Genomic DNA, 18,149 nt, shown 5'->3' with positions numbered 1-18,149 from the left:
GAAAACCAGAGAATGTTAGCCCAGGGATATTTCTGAGAAAGGCACTGAAATCCGGACAACCTCCCGGAAAAATCTTGAGGGTCGGCAAATATGCAGCTGAGCCACATCAGAGTGATCAAAGAGCCGCGGGTTGCCGACCCCTGATCTACAAAGACACACAGAATTGCTATTGTGACATCTAGTGGACACATTTAGAACAGCCGTTTGTTTCATTCAAAAATTTCGGCTCATTTTTTATATTTAGCAAACTCATCCCGCGGGCCGGATAAAATCTGTTCGCTGGCCTGATCCGGCCCGCGGGCCTTACGTTTGACACCCCTGCCCTACACCTTACTTGGCAAGAGTCCCACACACAAAGTGCTCATGGTCAACATAAAACCTTAAATGGAGTCTTCAAACGTTTATGTTAGTCCTTGTAACAATAGTGCAAGTCCTGGACCCTCAAAAGGGGACCTAAAACATCAGTAGATATCTTAAAACCGTTCTGGAAGTCCTAAAACCTTTGTGGGTTACATAAACACAGAATGCTATCCATCTTCTTCTGTGTACCGTATTTTCCGGACCTTTGGGAGCACCGGATTATAAAACGCACTGCCGATGAATGGTCTATTTTCGATCTTTTTTCAGATAAAGGCGCACCGGATTATTATAAGGCGCATTAAAGGAGTTATGTTATAATTTTTTTTCTAAATTTAAAACACTTCCTGTGGTTTACATAACATGTAATGGTGGTTCTTTGGTCAAAATGTTGCAAAGATGATGTTTTACAGATCATCTTTAAGCCACTTTCTGACAGTCTCTTCCGGATTCGCCATTCTGGGGCGTTCTTATTTACGTGTAGCGTGCAAGTACTGGAGTGGAAGAAGTGTCAAAAGATGGAGCTAACTGTTTTGTTTAGTTTTTTGTCCTGTCCAGCTTCTCAGTCAAATCATATACAAACCCCATTTCCATATGAGTTGGGAAATTGTGTTGGATGTAAATATAAACGGAATACAATGATTTACAAATAATTTTTAACCCATATTCAATTGAATGCACTACAAAGACAAGAAGTTTGATGTTCAAACTCATAAACTTAATTTTTTTTTTGGAAATAATAACTAACTTACAATCGGGCGGAAGGCGGGGTACACCCTGGACAAGTCGCCATCTCATCGCAAGGCCAACACAGATAGACAGACAACATTCACACTCACATTCACACACTAGGGCCGATTGTAGCTGAGATAGGCGCCAGCGCCCCCCGCGACCCCTAAAAGGGAATAAGCGGTAGAAAATGGATGGATGAATAATTAACTTAGAATTTCACGGCTGCAACACGTGCCAAAGTAGTTGGGAAAGGGCATGTTCACCACTGTGTTACATCACCTGTTCTTTTAACAACACTCAATAAACGTTTGGGAACTGAGGAGACACATTCTTTAAGCTTTTCAGGTGGAATTAATTCCCATTCTTGCTTGATGTACAGCTTAAGTTCTTCAACAGTCTGGGGTCCCTGTTGTCGTATTTTAGGGTTCAAAATTTTCAATGGGAGACAGGTCTGGACTACAGGCAGGCCAGTCTAGTACCCGCACTATTTTACTATGAAGCCACACTGTTATAACACGTGGCGTGGCATTGTCTTGCTGAAATAAGCAGGGGCGTCCATGATAACGTTGCTTGAATGGCAGTATATGTTGCTCCAAAACCTGTATGTATCTTTCAGCACTAATGGTGCCCTCACAGATGTGTAAGTTACCCATGCCTTGGGCACTAATGCACCCCCATACCATCACAGATGCTGGCTTTTGAACCTTGCGCCTATAACAAGCCAGATGGTTCTTTTCCTCTTTCTTTCTGAGGACACAAATATCCACAGTTTCCAAAAACCATTTGAAATGTGGACTCGTCAGACCTCAGAATCCTTTTCCACTTTGCATCACTCCGTCTTAGATGAACTCAGGCCCAGAGAAGCCGGCGGCATTTCTGGATGTTGTTGATAAATGGCTTTCGCTTTGCATAGTAGAGCTTTAACTTGTACTTACAGATGTAGCGATAAACTGTATTTAGTGACAGTGATTTTTTTAAGTGTTCCTGAGCCCATGTGGTGATATCCTTTAGAGATTGACTGCGATTTATGATACAGTGCCGTCTGAGGGATCGAAGGTCACAGTCATTCAATGTTGGTTTCCGGCCTTGCCGCTTACGTGGAGTGATTTCTCCAGATTCTCTGAACCTTTTGATGATATTATGGACCTTAGATGTTGAAATCTCTAAATTTCTTGCAATTGCACTTTGAGAAAATTTAAGGCCGAGAATGTGTCCCGTGAAAAATTGTTCAACCGTAGCTCTCTAATAACTAAAGTTCCTTGAGTGAATAATGTAAACTCAGTACACCGGTAAGTTTTAGCCCTTTCATGGCGACTCTACTGACAGATATGAGTAAGAAATTTACACTACTTTATATTAGAAATGGCAACAGTGGAGGATGAATGTTCCATAACAAGAAGTTAGAGAAAAAGATGAAGCATATCAACTACGCACAACAAAGGCGGAAGAGCGCAATTTTTCTGGATTGATGTAGATCCCTATTACAGATCAGCTGGTACCGGAAGCTGAGAAAGGGGGCTTTTGCATAATATTGTGAAACAAAACCTTATACACACACCATAACAATACTCGTATGTTGAAGCACATGAAGCGGTGTGGCTTCATAGCTCACCAAAGTCGTACTGAAACATTTTGACAGATTTTTGAGCGCCGTGTGTAATGTTCTATATTTTCAATGGAACTTATAAAATGTAGGTGTTGTTTATTTGAGTGATGTTGCCATCATAGCTCTTACCACGTACAGTGGGGCAAAAAAGTATTTAGTCAGCCAGCGATTGTGCAAGTTCTCCCACTTAAAATGATGACAGAGGTCTGTAATTTTCATCATAGGTACACTTCAACTGTGAGAGACAGAAAGTGAAAAGAAAATTCGGAATTCACATTGTAGGAATTTTAAAGAATTTATTTGTAAATTATGGTGGAAAATAAGTAACCATTCAAAGCTCTCACTGATGGAAGGAGGTTTTGGCTCAAAATCTCACGATACATGGTCCCATTCATTATTTCCTTAACACTGATCAATCGTCCTGTCCTCTTAGCAGAAAAACAGCCCCAAAGCATGATGCTTCCACCCCCATGCTTCACAGTAGGTGTGGTGTTCTTGGGATACAACTCAGTATTCTTCTTCCTCCGAGCACAACAAGTTGAGTTTATACCAAAAATTTCTATTTTGGTTTCATCTGACCACATGACATTCTCCCAATCCTCTGCTGTATCATCCATGTATCCATTTTGGTATAAACTCAACTCGTCGTGTTTGGAGGAAGAAGAATACTGAGTTGCATCCCAAGAACACCACACCTACTGTGAAGCATGGGGGTGGAAACATCATACTTTGGGGCTGTTTTTCTGCTAAGGGGACAGGACGATTGATCCGTGTTAAGGAAAGAAAGAATGGGGCCATGTATCGTGGGATTTTGAGCCAAAACCTCCTTCCATCAGTGAGAGATTTGAATGGTTGACCAAATACTTATTTTTCACCATCATTTACAAATAAATTCTTTAAAATTCCTACAATATGAATTCCTGGATTTTTTTTTCACATTCTGCCTCTCACAGTTGAAGTGTACCTATGATGAAAATTACAGACCTTTGTCATCATTTTAAGAGGGAGAATTTGCACAATCGGTGGCTGACTAAATACTTCTTTGCCCCACTGTATGTCTTGTATTTAGCTGCCATCTACTGGTCACACTTATCACTTCACCATGTACCAAATAAAATTGCTCCAAGATCAGCGAGCAAAACCAGAATTATTCCTTACATTAGGCGCACCAGGTTATAAGGCGCACTGTTGAGTTTTGATGCAAAAAATTGGATTTTAAGTAAGTATGCCTTATAGTCCGGAAAATATGGTATGTATGCCCCGTGTAAAAGTCCTAGACCCCTTAGTGGCTGACTCAGTCTAAAATTACATTTACACCGCGGATCAAAGTGGCCCAAATCGAATTATTTTGAAATCAATTTTTTCCCACCTGACTGTTAAAATGCATTTAAAGTGAGATCTTTATCAGACTCCAGTGTAAACGCACACAGGCCCCAATGTGGCCTCAATGTGGCCTCGTTGTCACTTGCACGCGCACTTACATAAAGTGAAAACAATGGACGTTGACCAGATTCCGTAAATGAACAAGGAAGTCACTACGACTACTACAAAATAAAATAAAAGTCGTCAATGTACGTAATATGTAAGCAAATATACCACAGGGTCAATTCCGGTCCTTCATCAATCGCTATTTTTTCAGAGTCAAAATATATATTCATATTTTCCATATTTGCGCACTATTGACTAAGAAAAGTTGGCCGTCAGAAAAGGTTTTGCCCACCGACACCGGATGTTGTGATGAAGTATCCACTTCAGCTGGTGGGCTGCGTCGCCCAAAGCTGATGAAAAAGTCACATTCAGGTTGCATTGCGTTTGGACTCGAGATATCCGATAATGGCTTTTTTGCCGATATTCCGATATTGTCCAACTCTTAATTACCGATTCCGATATCAACCGATACCGATATATACAGTCGTGGAATTCACACATTATTATGCCTAATTTTGTTGTGCTGCCCCGCTGGATGCATTAAACAATGTAACAAGGTTTTCCAAAATAAATCAACTCAAGTCATGGAAAAAAATGCCAACATGGCACTGCCATATTTATTATTGAAGTCACAAAGTGCCCTATTTTTGGAATTTGGGACATCCTCTCCCTGAGAGAGCATGAGGAGGTTGAGGCGGACGGGGATGGGTGGGCGGGGTTTAGGTGGAAGGGGTGGGGGTAGTGGGGGTGTATATTGTAGCGTCCTGGAAGAGTTAGTGCTGCAAGGGTTTCTTGGTAATTGTTCTGTTGTGTTACGGTGCGGATGTTCTCCCGAAATGTGTTTGTCATTCCTGTTTGGTGTGGGTTCACAGTGTGGCGCATATTAGTAAGAGTGTTAAAGTTGTTTATACGGCCACCTTCAGTGTGACCTGTATGGCTAGTGACCAACTATGCCTTGCATTCACTTATGTATGTGAAAAGCCGTAGATATTACGTGAGTGGTTTCGGCACGCAAAGGCAGTGCCTGTAAGGTTTATTGGCGCTCTGTACTTCTCCATACGTCCGTATACCACTCCGTACAGCTGCCTTTTAGAAACTCATACATTTTACTTTTTGAAACTGATACCGATAAGTTTCAATATTACATTTTTAAAGCATTTATCGGCTGACTAAATACAATTTGTTGCTACATCTGTAAGTGCAAGTTAAAGCTCTACTATGCAAAGTGAAAGCCATTTATCAGCAACATCCAGAAATGCCGCCGGCTTCTCTGGGCCCGAGATCATCTAAGATGGACTGATGTAAAGTGGAGAAGTGTTCTGTGGTCTGACAAGTCCACATTTCAAGTTTTTTTGGAAATATCCGACATCGTGTCATCCGGACCAAAGGGGAAGCGAACCATCCAGACTGTTATCAACGCAAAGTTCAAAAGCCAGCATCTGTGATGGTATGGGGGTACATTAGTGCCCAAGGCATGGGTAACTTACACATCTGTGAAGGCACCATTAATGCTGAAAGGTACATACAGGTTTTATGCCATCTAAGCGCCGTTTTTTTCACGGACGCCCCTGCTTATTTCAGCAAGACAATGCCAAGTCACATTCAGCACGTGTTACAACAGCGTGGCTTCGTAAAAAAAGAGTGCAGGTATTTTCCTGGCCCGCCTGCAGTCCAGACCTGTCTTCCATCGAAAATATGTGGCGCATTATGAAGCGTAAAATACGACAGAAGAGACCCTGGACTGTTGAACGACTTAAGCTCTACATAAAACAAGAATGGGAAAGAATTCCACTTTCAAAGCTTCAACAATTATTTTCCTCAGTTCCAAAATGTTTATTGAGTGTTGTTAAAAGAAAAGGTGATGTAACACGGTGGTGAACATGCCCTTTCCCAACTACTTTGGCACGTGTTGCAGCCATGAAATTCTAAGTTAAGTATTATTTCCAGAAAAAAAATAAAGTTTATGAGTTTGAACATTAAATATCTTGTCTTTGTAGTGCATTCAACTGAATATGGGTTGAAAAGGATTTGCAAATCATTGTATTCTGTTTATATTTACATCCAACACAATTTCCCAACTTTTCATAACTTTTATGGACAGAATTTCTAGGCGCAGTCAAGGCATTGAGGGGTTCCGGTTTGGTGGCCGCGGGATTAGGTCTCTGCTTTTTGCAGACGATGTGGTCCTGTTGGCTTCATCTGGCCGGGATCTTCAGCTCTCACTGGATCGGTTCGCAGCCGAGTGTGAAGCGGCCGGAATGAGAATCAGCACCTCCAAATCCGAGTCCATGGTTCTCGCCCGGAAAAGGGTGGAGTGCCATCTCCGGGTTGGGGAGGAGACCCTGCCCCAAGTGGAGGAGTTCAAGTACCTAGGAGCCTTGTTCACGAGTGGGGGAAGAGTGGATCGTGAGATCAACAGGCGGATCGGTGCGGCGTCTTCAGTAATGCGGACGTTGTACCGATCTGTTGTGGTGAAGAAGGAGCTGAGCCGGAAGGCAAAGCTCTCAATTTACCGGTCGATCTACGTTCCCATCCTCACCTATGGTCATGAGCTTTGGGTCATGACCGAAAGGATAAGATCACGGGTACAAGCGGCCGAAATGAGTTTCCTCCGCCGTGTGGCGGGGCTCTCCCTTAGAGATAGGGTGAGAAGCTCTGTCATCCGGGAGGAACTCAAAGTAAAGCCGCTGCTCCTCCACATCGAGAGGAGCCAGATGAGGTGGTTCGGGCATCTGGTCAGGATGCCACCCGAACGCCTCCCGAGGGAGGTGTTTAGGGCACGTCCAACCGGTAGGAGGCCTCGGGGAAGACCCAGGACACGTTGGGAAGACTATGTCTCCCGGCTGGCCTGGGAACGCCTCGGGATCCCCCGGGAAGAGCTAGACGAAGTGGCTGGGGAGAGGGAAGTCTGGGCTTCCCTGCTTAGGCTGCTGCCCCCGCGACCCGACCTCGGATAAGCGGAAGAAGATGGATGGATGGATGGATGGACAATTTCCCAACTCATATGGAAACAGGGTTTGTAGATATATATTATATATATATATATATATATATATATATATATATATATATATATATATATATATATATATATATATATATATAGTGTGTACCCCGCCTTCCGTCCGAATATAGCTGAGATAGGCTCCAGCACCCCCCGCGACCCCGAAGGGAATAAACTTTGGAAAAATGGATGGATGGATGGATGGGTATATATAAAACAGGGGTAGGGAACCTATGGCTCGCGAGCCAGATGTGGCTCTTCTGTTGACTGCATCTGGCTCTCAGATAAATCTTAGCTGACATTGCTTAACACGATAAGTAATGAATTCCACTTGTAATCACAGTGTTAAAAATAACGTTCAAAATATAAAACATTCTCATGCATTTTTATGTTCAAGAAGTTGCATTAATGGTAAGAAGTTATTTATTTATTATTGGTTAGTGTGGGGTTTGCCCTCCAGGGGGTTCTTCAGACCACCAAGCACCGACATGAGAGCCTGTTTCAGGGTTACAATATTGTTTTATTTTCAATAAGTCTCTCAGTTGCTTTACAGCAATTGTATTTTTCTCTTTTGTTCTCGCTCGCACTCTGGCTCTAGCCCCAACCCCGTCTCTCCTCCTGGCTGCTGCTTATAACAGAGTGACAGGTGATTAAATAACAAGGCCCAGGTGGGCCTTCTAGGCACCTGTCGCTGATTTCGAGGCCGGTCTTGGCACACCCCGCTTCGCTGCAGACCCGCAGGTCACGCCCCCTCCACAGTTAGCTTCAGAATAACAATATTATTACAAAGAATAAGAGACCTATTATACTCTAGAAAGGTTAGTCTTACTTAAAAATACACACTTTTAGTTGTGTTCAGTGTTAAAAAGATATTATATGGCTCTTACGTAAATACATTTTAAAATTTTTGACTTCTTGGCTCTCTCAGCCAAAAAAGTTTCCCGACCCCTGATATAAAAGAATGCTAAAAGATGGCACCTGATGGCCATAAGACGTAACTGCACTTTTGGTCCATATAGATAAAATTAGTGTTCATGTATGAGATCTAGGGCTGCCAATTATGGCCAAAGTAATAATAAAGATAATTGTTGTCAATATTAAAATCATAATTACAGATTACTGATTGAAGCAGTGTTGTGAACGTAATACCAAAATGTAAATTGTAATGTCTAATAAAAAGACTATAGATAAACATTATCAATATATCTGAAGACAAATATTAGTCTTTTTTTTATTCTTATTCTTTAAAGATATCAACTTGTCAGCTTTTTTTCATTACATGGTGCTTCTATCAGTATTTTTACATTTTGATAGAGGGAGGTTTTGTTTTGTTTTTTAATTTAAATTATGTACATTTATATATACGTGTAGATGCTGTATCGTGACAGATCCATTAAGAGTTTGAGCAGAAATATGTTGTATAGGAATTAACTATAAACAATAAAACATAACAACGTGGTGTGTCACATGAACATTTTTTAAAGTAATACCTGTGACGTGAAAAAAACAAAAGTAATGTAAAAAAAAACCTGGTGTTGACTTTTTGATATCAAAATAAAATAAAAAGCAGTTTGGCTAGTGAAGATTAAGTCAAATAAACAAGCTGTGTTCTTCTCTACGGCCGCCTATCATTCAACAGTTTGGCCAACAACAAAAAAAAACGGAGTGACACCTCTTCCTTCGAATACACAATCTTCACAGCCTGCGTTCAATTCGATGAGATGACAAAACATTTTAGCTAGTATTGATGTTATTTGAACACTGATACAGTTTGCAGTTAAATAAAGGACGAGTGATTATCCCAGTAAACAAAGTAAAGACTTTATAAACAAGCTTTAACAACGTTCACGACACATCGCCTGCCGCATGTTTCTTTACCTCATTAACTCTCAGTCACAGCAGCTGATGAACGCTTTATTGTGAAAATAGAAGCAACATCAAATAGATTTCTCCTTCGCTGTATACTTTTAGTGTGGGGACAAGTGCGTCCGTCTCCAATATTGTCCGCACCTGTCTCCATCTAAACACATAAGTGCGCTCTTAAAGGGGAACGTTATCACAATTTCAGAAGGGTTGAAACCAATAAAAATCAGTTCCCAGTGGCTTGTTTTATTTTTCGAAGTTTTTTTCAAAATTTTAGCCGTCCCGGAATATCTAAAAAAAAATCTTTAAAGTGCTTAGTTTTCGCTATTTGCTTGAACCACTGTCCATTTCCCTGTGACGTCACATAGCGATGCCAATACAAACAATGGCGAATAGGACAGCAAGATATAGCGACATTAGCTCGAATTCAGACTCGGATTTCAGCGGCTTAAGCGATTCAACAGATTACGCATGTATTGAAACAGATGGTTGGGGTATGGAGACCCTGCCCCAAGTGGAGGAGTTCAAGTACCTAGGAGTCTTGTTCACGAGTGGGGGAAGAGTGGATCGTGTGATCGACAGGCGGATCGGTGCGGCGTCTTCAGTAATGCGGACGTTGTACCGATCCGTTGTGGTAAAGAAGGAGCTGAGCCGGAAGGCAAAGCTCTCAATTTACCGGTCAATCTACGTTCCCATTCTCACCTATGGTCATGAGCTTTGGGTCATGACCGAAAGGATAAGATCACGGGTACAAGCGGCCGAAATGAGTTTCCTCCGCCGTGTGGCGGGGCTCTCCCTTAGAGATAGGGTGAGAAGCTCTGTCATCCGGGAGGAACTCAAAGTAAAGCCGCTGCTCCTCTACATCGAGAGGAGCCAGATGAGGTGGCTCGGGCATCTGGTCAGGATGCCACCCGAATGCCTCCCGAGGGAGGTGTTTAGGGCACGTCCAACCGGTAGGAGGCCACGGGGAAGACCCAGGACACGTTGGGAAGACTATGTCTCCCGGTTGGCCTGGGAACGCCTCGGGATCCCCCGGGAAGAGCTAGACGAAGTGGCTGGGGAGAGGGAAGTCTGGGCTTCCCTGCTTAGGCTGCTGCCCCCGCGACCCGACCTCGGATAAGCGGAAGAAGATGGATGGATGGATGGGGTATGGAGGCAGATAGCGAAAACGAAATTGAAGAAGAAACTGAAGCTATTGAGAGAATAGCTTTTGACGCTATTCGGCCATGCATGTCTGCGTTAGCATCGCCGGTAGAATGTGCAGACCAACCGATCAGGACTTTCGCATTGACACTGGATCAACATAAATCTGTCGATTGGTAAGTGTTTGTTTCGCATTAAATGTGGGTGGAAGGAAACGCTGGATGTAAATATAGTTTCAAATGTACATACATGTAGCCTAAATAGCATGTTAGCATCGATTAGCTAGCAGTCATGCCGCGACCAAATATGTCTGATTAGCACATAAGTCAATAACATCAACAACACTCACCTTTGTGATTTCGTCAACTTTATCGTTGGAAATGCATCTGCTTTGAGTGTCGCAGGATATCCAGACATTCTTGTCATCTCTGTGCCATCTCTGTCGTAGCATCGCCGGTAAAAACCAAACGAGGGACTTTCGCATCTCTTGACACTGGAGCAACTTAAATCCGTCGATTGCTAAGTGTTTGTTTGGCATTAAATGTGGATGGAGAGAAAGGCTGGATGTAAATATAGCTACAAATGAGGCATACTGCTGCAATATGTACACACAGCTAGCCTAAATAGCATGTCAGCATCGATTAGCATGCCGTGCTAAACGGTGCACATTCTACGTAAATCAACTCTAATCCGTCCATGATCGTGTTGTTACACCCTCCGACAACACACCGACGAGGCATGATGTCTCCAAGGTACCGGAAAACAGTCGGAAAAACGGAAAATAACAGAGCTGGTTTGACTCGATGCGTGTGATGTGGTAGGAAAAATGGCGTTGATTACCGATGTGACGTCACGTTCTGACGTCGTCGCTCAGAGAGGGATAAACAGAAAGGCGTTTAATTTGCCAAAATTCACCCATTTAGAGTTCGGAAATGTGTTAAAAAAAACATATGGTCTTTTTTCTGCAACATCAAGGTATATACATTGACGCTTACATAGGTCTGGTGATAATGTTCACGCGCGGTGGGAAGCGAGGGGAAAATGACGTCAAACCAAGCGCTTTGCTTCGTTTACTCCGAGGGGAAATATCCGGAGCAAAGTCCGTGTCACTAGTCCGCCATGGTTATCAAGCCAAACGACACTAGTGCGCATCCGCCTGACTTAGTGTTGCCTAAAATGCATTATTAAATTACATTTTTTCCATATTTAAAAAATTAGACGATGTTACTAACTGTCTGGAATTTTATCGCAAATAATCATTACACCCATTACTGTCACATCCCTCGTCCATTAACATGTAAAAAGCCAAGGGCGGTCACGGCATGTTCTTGCCGCCGATGTTTGTCAATTTTTTAGGGCATTACTGCAAATTGGTTGCCGTGGTTAAATTTAAGCTCTGACATTTCACATTTACTGTAATTACAGCATGTACAGTGTATAAAACGATGATGTAGGTATTTGGATGTTTTTTTTGGGGCGCTGAATAAGCAAAATAGAGCAACTTTAATTACCTCCGTTGTTAGCTGACTTTTACTAACATTTATTTACAATTTAGAATGCATCAAAAAGCACACAAGTTCTTGTCTTACTTAAGGGTGGTGAATGATGGGCAACATTTTTGTTTTTAAAGTGCAGTACCCCTTTAATCCTAAATGGGGGACTCTAGCCCTAAAACCTTTACCCCTAATAAAAGTCTTAGACCTCTTAAAGGCAGACCAAAAGTACAATGGACACCTGAAGAGATAGTGGACATTAACCTTGATGAGAAACTCTTGGGGAAGGTTCTAAATCCCCACCCCTTAGACCTAAACCCATAATCAGAGTGAAAACTTCACATACCGTCTAGTCGGGAAACCCCTAAGGCAGGGGTAGGGAACCTATGGCTCTCGAGCCAGATGTGGCTCTTTTGATGACTGCATCTGGCTCGCTGATAAATCTTAGCTGACATTGCTTAACACGATAAGTAATGAATAATTCCACTTGTAATCACAGTGTTAAAAATAATGTTCAAAATATAAAACATTCTCATGCATTTTTAATCCATCCATCTGTTTTCTACCGCACTTGTTCAAGAAGTTGTGTTAATGGTAAGAAGTTATTTATTTATTATTGGTTAGTGTGGGGCTTGCCCTCCTGGGGGTTCTTCAGACCCACAAGCACCGACATGAGAGCCTGTTTCAGGGTTACAATATTGTTTTATTTTTCAAAAAGTCTCTCAGTTGCTTTCCAGCAATAGTATTTCCAGCCCCAACCCAGTCTCTTCTCCTGGCTGCTGCTTATAACAGAGCGACAGGTGATTAGATAACAAGGCCCAGGTGGGCCATCTACGCACCTGTCGCTGCAGGCCCGCAGGTTACGCCCCCTGCACAGTTAGCTTCAGAATAACAATGTTATTACAAAAAATAAGAGACCTCTTATACTCTAGAAATGTTGGTCTTACTTAAAAATGCACGTGTTTAGTTGTGTTCAGTGTAAAAAACAACATTATATGGCTCTTACGGAAATATATTTTAAAATATTTGGCTTTTTGTCTCTCTCAGCCAAAAATATTCCCAACCCCTGTCCTAAGGAGACCTAAACCCTGAGAGACCATCGCAGGCACTGCAAGTACACGCCGAGTGAACGCAACGACGTGCTTTCCGCCGCCATCGTTTATCTAACATCAAAATGTTTTCGTTGCGCTTTCCATGCAACACACACACACACACACACTGCAGCCTTTCCGCAAATGAATAGTAACACTCTCTCTTCTTGGCTTTTTGTGCATTCCGGTGGTTTCCATTAAAGCACTGTGTGTGTGTGTGTGTGGGGGGGGGGTACACATATGTGGAGAATGTTTATCTGCCTTTTAGAAAGTGGCGTGTTGTGCGTCTTATCACAGGCCGGCCGAGTGCAGAAACAGTTTGTCCTGTATGGGCTCCTGTTGTGTTATCTTGTCGACTAGTCCCATACCGTCGAACCTGGAATCATATTAACACACTTTAATTGTGTGCGTGCGTGTGTGTGTGTGCGCGCGTGTGAAAGAGGGAGAATGAAATGTAAATGCAAATGAAGTGTCTGCGCTTTGAGCAATAAAATGTTGTACTGCTGCGGTGATAAGAGGGGCTTTAGTGGAAGGAAACATTGATTTCTTTCTTTTTTTTTTCTCCTCTACAGCGTGGGAGAAATGCAATTAAGAAACAGGAAGAAGAGTGACAGTGCACTCAAAAGAGCATGAAAGTATTTTTAAAAAAAGTACTGTTGTCCGATAATTTGAGAGTAATTGTGCGGTTGGGAGGAATATTACACGCCTGGGCTTGGCAACGCAGGCAGAATGAGAGCGAGAGTTGACATATGTTATAGAATAATATCAACAAATATGACCATTTAAATTCAAAATGTAGATTTTTTTCTTATAAAATATTCATCTGAGTTATAAGTGGGGATGGGAATTGATAAGACTTTTTACGATTCCAATTCCATTTTCTATTCTGCTTTGCAATTCGGTCCTTTATTGATTCTCTTATCAATTCTCATTTGAAAAAAAAATGGATTACAAACTGGTTGATAAGCATCAACTTTGTTTAGTTTAGATCAGTGGTTCTCAAACTTTTTCTCACCAAGTACCACCTCAGAAAGCACTTGGCTTGACCACCGTAACGACCAGGATTTAAATACAGTGGCATAGTAGGCCTAAGTATTAATTAAAAACAAGGCAGACATTGTATTTAACGAGTATATTTTAATATTTTTGGCCACTGTGCCATTACACACAACAACATTGAACAGCAACACTACCATGAATTGATTGACGTGGACCTCGACTTAAACAAGTTGAAAAACTTATTGGGGTGTTACCATTTAGTGGTCAATTGTATGGAATATATACTGTACTGTGCAATCTACTAATAAAAGTTTCAATCAATCAATCACTATATTTGAACATTTTAATAAGTGATTATTTGGGAAGTGGCTACGCGTACCACAATTTGAGAATCTTCCGTTATATGCGTGTGTGCGTGTGTGTGCGCATACGTATGTACGTACGTACGTGTGCGTGAGTGTGCGTGTGTGTGTGTCAACGTATTTGCATCTTCTGTCAGAAATAAAAAAATATTTGACTTATTGTCTATTCACCAACATCCTTTTATAATTTGATAGCTGAGTGCTGGGTTATTACCCAAGGCAGTGGTTCTCAAATGATAATAATTCAACAAAATATGAATGTAAGTTCATAAACTGTGAAACCAAAATGCAACAATGCAATATTCAGTGTTGACAGCTAGATTTTTTGTGGACATGTTCCATAAATATTGATGTCAAAGATTTCCTTTTTTGTGAAGAAATGTTTAGAATTAAGTTCATGAATCCAGATGGATCTCTATTACAATCCCCAAAGAGGTCACTTTAAGTTAATGATTACTTCTATGTGTAGAAATCTTTATTTACAATTGAATCACTTGTTTATTTTTCAGTAAGTTTTTAGTTATTTTTATATCTTTTTTTCCCAAATAGTTCAAGAAAGACCACTACAAATGAGCAATATTTTGCACTGTTATAAAATTTAATAAATCAGAAACTGATGACATAGTGCTGTATTTACTTCTTTATTTCTTTTTTTCAACCAAAAATGCTTTGCTCTGATTAGATGGTACTTGATTTAAAAAATGTTCACAGGGCGTACATCACTGAAAAAAGGTTGAGGACCACTGACCTAAGGGGCTGAAACTAATTCAACCGTTTTGCTGTCAACTGACATTTTTTTTTTCATGCCGCTTGTCTTTTCATTTATAATACTGTATTATAAATACCATATAAGCCATATAAGTCACACCAACTAGATTTTAGAACAGACCTGGGCAATTATTTTGACTCGGAGGGCCAAATTTGGAGAAAAAAATGTGTCTGGGGGCCGGCATATCTTTTTTTAGGAAAACTAATACAAAACCTCACAAAAATGTCTAATTGAATGCTAAAAATGTTATGACAGACTGCCTTAAAAACGGAATGGAATTTTTTATTTTTCCATGAACGATAAGACATTGAGAACATATGAACCCCCTCTCAATTAACATATTTTACAATCAAGCCAAATGCAACAAAAATGCAACAAACACACTGAAATATGAACGCAAAGGGTAAAAAAACAAAAAACATCTACAATCTGATGTATCTGATACATCACTAAGCTTTAGAACTTTCTTGTAAAAATTTCCTTCCGCGTCTGTCCCTGACACCCAAATTCCAGGCTTTGGGAAGCACTCTGTGGAAATGCTCCCCACCCACACTGCTTGATGCCTCATCTGACCTGCTGTGACATAGATTACCATAGTAACCAGTAGGGTTGTACGGTATTAGTATAGTACCGCGATACTAATGAAGCATACTCTGTATCATACCGCCTCTGAAAAGTACCATTCCGCCACACCCTAAGATTTTTTGTTAAAATAAAGCCAATAATGCAATTTTTTTCTGGTCCCCTTTATTCAGAAAAGCATCGAAATAATATTGGTATCAGGACGACACTCGTCGCTAAAATATCATGCAAATGTTCAGATTCCAACCATTGAAATACTTAGTATAGTTGAAGACTTACGGTCGTTAGAAAACATTACTGCACATCATAATGGCAGCTACACTTTCCATTTTAAAGATATAAAAATAATTATTTGGGAATGTCCGGTGGGCCGGATTGAAAAGCTTAACGGGCCGCATGTGGTCCCTGGGCGTTAATTTGCCCAGGCCTGTTTTAGAAGAAAAACATTTATTAGCTGCACCAGACTATTAACCACAGTTTTATACGTTGTGAAATCAGTTATTTACACAGAAAAATGTTGTAAATGTTTTTTACAGGGCCTGTAACACGGCAATTAAGCTGATCAAACAAAACTAAAAGTCACCGTCATGAACCCTAACTCTCCAATCAACTAAATGGACTCAATAACTCAACGGTGACATTTTGGTAAATTTATGAAACTGTAGCCATGTGAAAAGAATGCTGTTGTAAGTTAATAATACTAAAACAGACATGTGTATCTCGTGTCTCGCTCTGCCCCAACTCCATTCAACTTGTCTCAATCCGGCTGCTGCTAATAAAGGCGACAGGTGATTAGATAACAAGGCCCAGCCTGGCAGTCTACTCACCTGCCCCTTTCTTCGAGGCCGGTCCTTGCACACCTCGCCATGCCCTCCTCCACAGGTGGTTCTTTGGTCAAAATGTTACATACATTACGTTTTACAAATCATCTTCAAGACGCTTTCTGACAGTTGCTTTCGGATGCGCCGTTTTGTGGGCGGTCCTATTTATGTGGCTCACCTTTGGCAGCGTCTTCTCCCCGTCACCTTTGTTGTAGCAGTGTAGCGTGCAAGGACGGGAGTGGAAGAAGTGTCAAAAGATAGAGCTAAATGTTTTAATGACATTCAGACTTTACTTCAATCAATAACGGACGGAGCAGCATCTCCTCACTCGGAAACAACAACAAGGAACCGGAACTCCGACCGGAACTCTCTAATAATGTAAACTCACTACACCGGTATGTTTTGGATGGATGGATGGATGGATGGATGGATGGATGGATGGATGGATGGATAGATAGATAGATAGATAGATAGATAGATAGATAGATAGATGGATAGTACTTTATTGATTCCTTCAGGAGAGTTCTTTTAGCGTTTTCATGGCGAGTTTACTAACAGATATAAGTGAAAACTAGAGATGTCCGATATCGGACTGCCGATATTATCGGCCGATAAATGCTTTAAAATGTGATATCGGAAATTATCTGTATTGATTTCAGAAAGTAAAATGTATGACTTTTTAAAACGCCACTGTACGGAGTGGTCCACGGACGTAAGGAGAAGTGCCGACCCAATCACATATCTACGGCTTTTCACACACACACACACACACACACACACACACACACACACACACACACACACACACACACACACACACACACACACACACACACACACACACACACACACAAGTGAATGCAAGGCATACTTGGTCAACAGCCATGCAGGTCACACTGAGGGTGGCCCTTTAAACAACTTTAACACTGTTACAAATATGCGCCACACTGTGAACCCACACCAAACAAGAATGACAAACCCATTTTGGCAGAACATCTGCACCGTAACACAACAGAAAAAATACCCAGAACCCCTTGCAGCAATAACTCTTTAGGGACGCTACAATAAACACCCCCCGGCCCCAACACTTCAACCCCGCCCCCCTCCAACCCCGCCCACCTCAACCTCCTCATGCTCTCTCAGGGAGAGCTTGTCTCAAATTCCAAGCTGCTGTTTTGAGGCATGTTTAAAAAAAAAATGCACTTTGTGACTTCAATAATAAATATGGCAGTGCCAAGTTGGCATTTTTTTCCATAGCTTGAGTTTAATTATTTTGGAAAATCTTGTTACAATGTAATGGCCATAGGGGTCCATCCCTCCATCCATTTTCTACCACTTATTCCCTTTGGGGTCGCGGGGGTCGCTGGTGCCCATCTCAGCTACAACCGAGCGGAAGGCGGGGTACACCTTGGACAAGTCGCCACCTCATCGCAAGCCATAAGGGTCCATCAATATATAATAAATATTGCCAGTCACAATTTACTTGTGCTAAGCTGGGAAAATAATGATATATACTTATTATGTCATCCTTTTACTTAATATTATGAACTGTTACAGGCGTACTAAATAATCATGTTAATATTAAAAAATGTAACGTTATAGAATGTGAGGATATAAAAGGCATCCGGTGCGATCAGACCGGGCGGAAGCGGAAATAGACGACACACACGCACCTGTCAGCCACAGCGTTGTTGTTTTTTTTTTTGTTTTTTTTTACTACGGAGCCACTTTATGGAAGGGTCCTCATTTTTTTGACTGTTTTGTGGACTTACTAGGCCTGTGGAGAACCTGGACAACACAGAATCTTGCAAGGAGGACTTTGAGTTGGACGCGGGGACGTGGTACCGTGAGTACGCAGCTGCGGCTTCCAAACTATTGATTGCTTGCCAGTACGTGCGC

The 18,149-nt window shown here is 41.5% G+C and overlaps 1 protein-coding gene across 2 annotated transcripts in view; it reads left to right on the top strand.

Annotated features, from left to right (window-relative positions):
- Nucleotides 1-18,149, top strand: part of LOC133561875 (neurexophilin-1) — a 175,115-nt gene that overhangs the window by 12,410 nt on the left and 144,556 nt on the right. The window contains exon 1 of one of the 2 annotated variants that reach the window (XM_061915499.1): nt 17,980-18,100. The exons of the other annotated variant lie outside the window; for it this stretch is intronic. The gene's annotated coding sequence lies outside the window, so the exon portion shown is untranslated. Of the gene's footprint in view, nt 1-17,979; nt 18,101-18,149 lie in introns of those variants that run through there. 2 annotated transcript variants of the gene reach the window in all.

The sequence above is a fragment of the Nerophis ophidion genome, linkage group LG11 (genome assembly GCF_033978795.1).
Source record: "Nerophis ophidion isolate RoL-2023_Sa linkage group LG11, RoL_Noph_v1.0, whole genome shotgun sequence".
Classification (NCBI taxonomy): Eukaryota; Metazoa; Chordata; class Actinopteri; order Syngnathiformes; family Syngnathidae; genus Nerophis; species Nerophis ophidion.
This window is presented reverse-complemented; position numbering and strand designations above follow the sequence as displayed.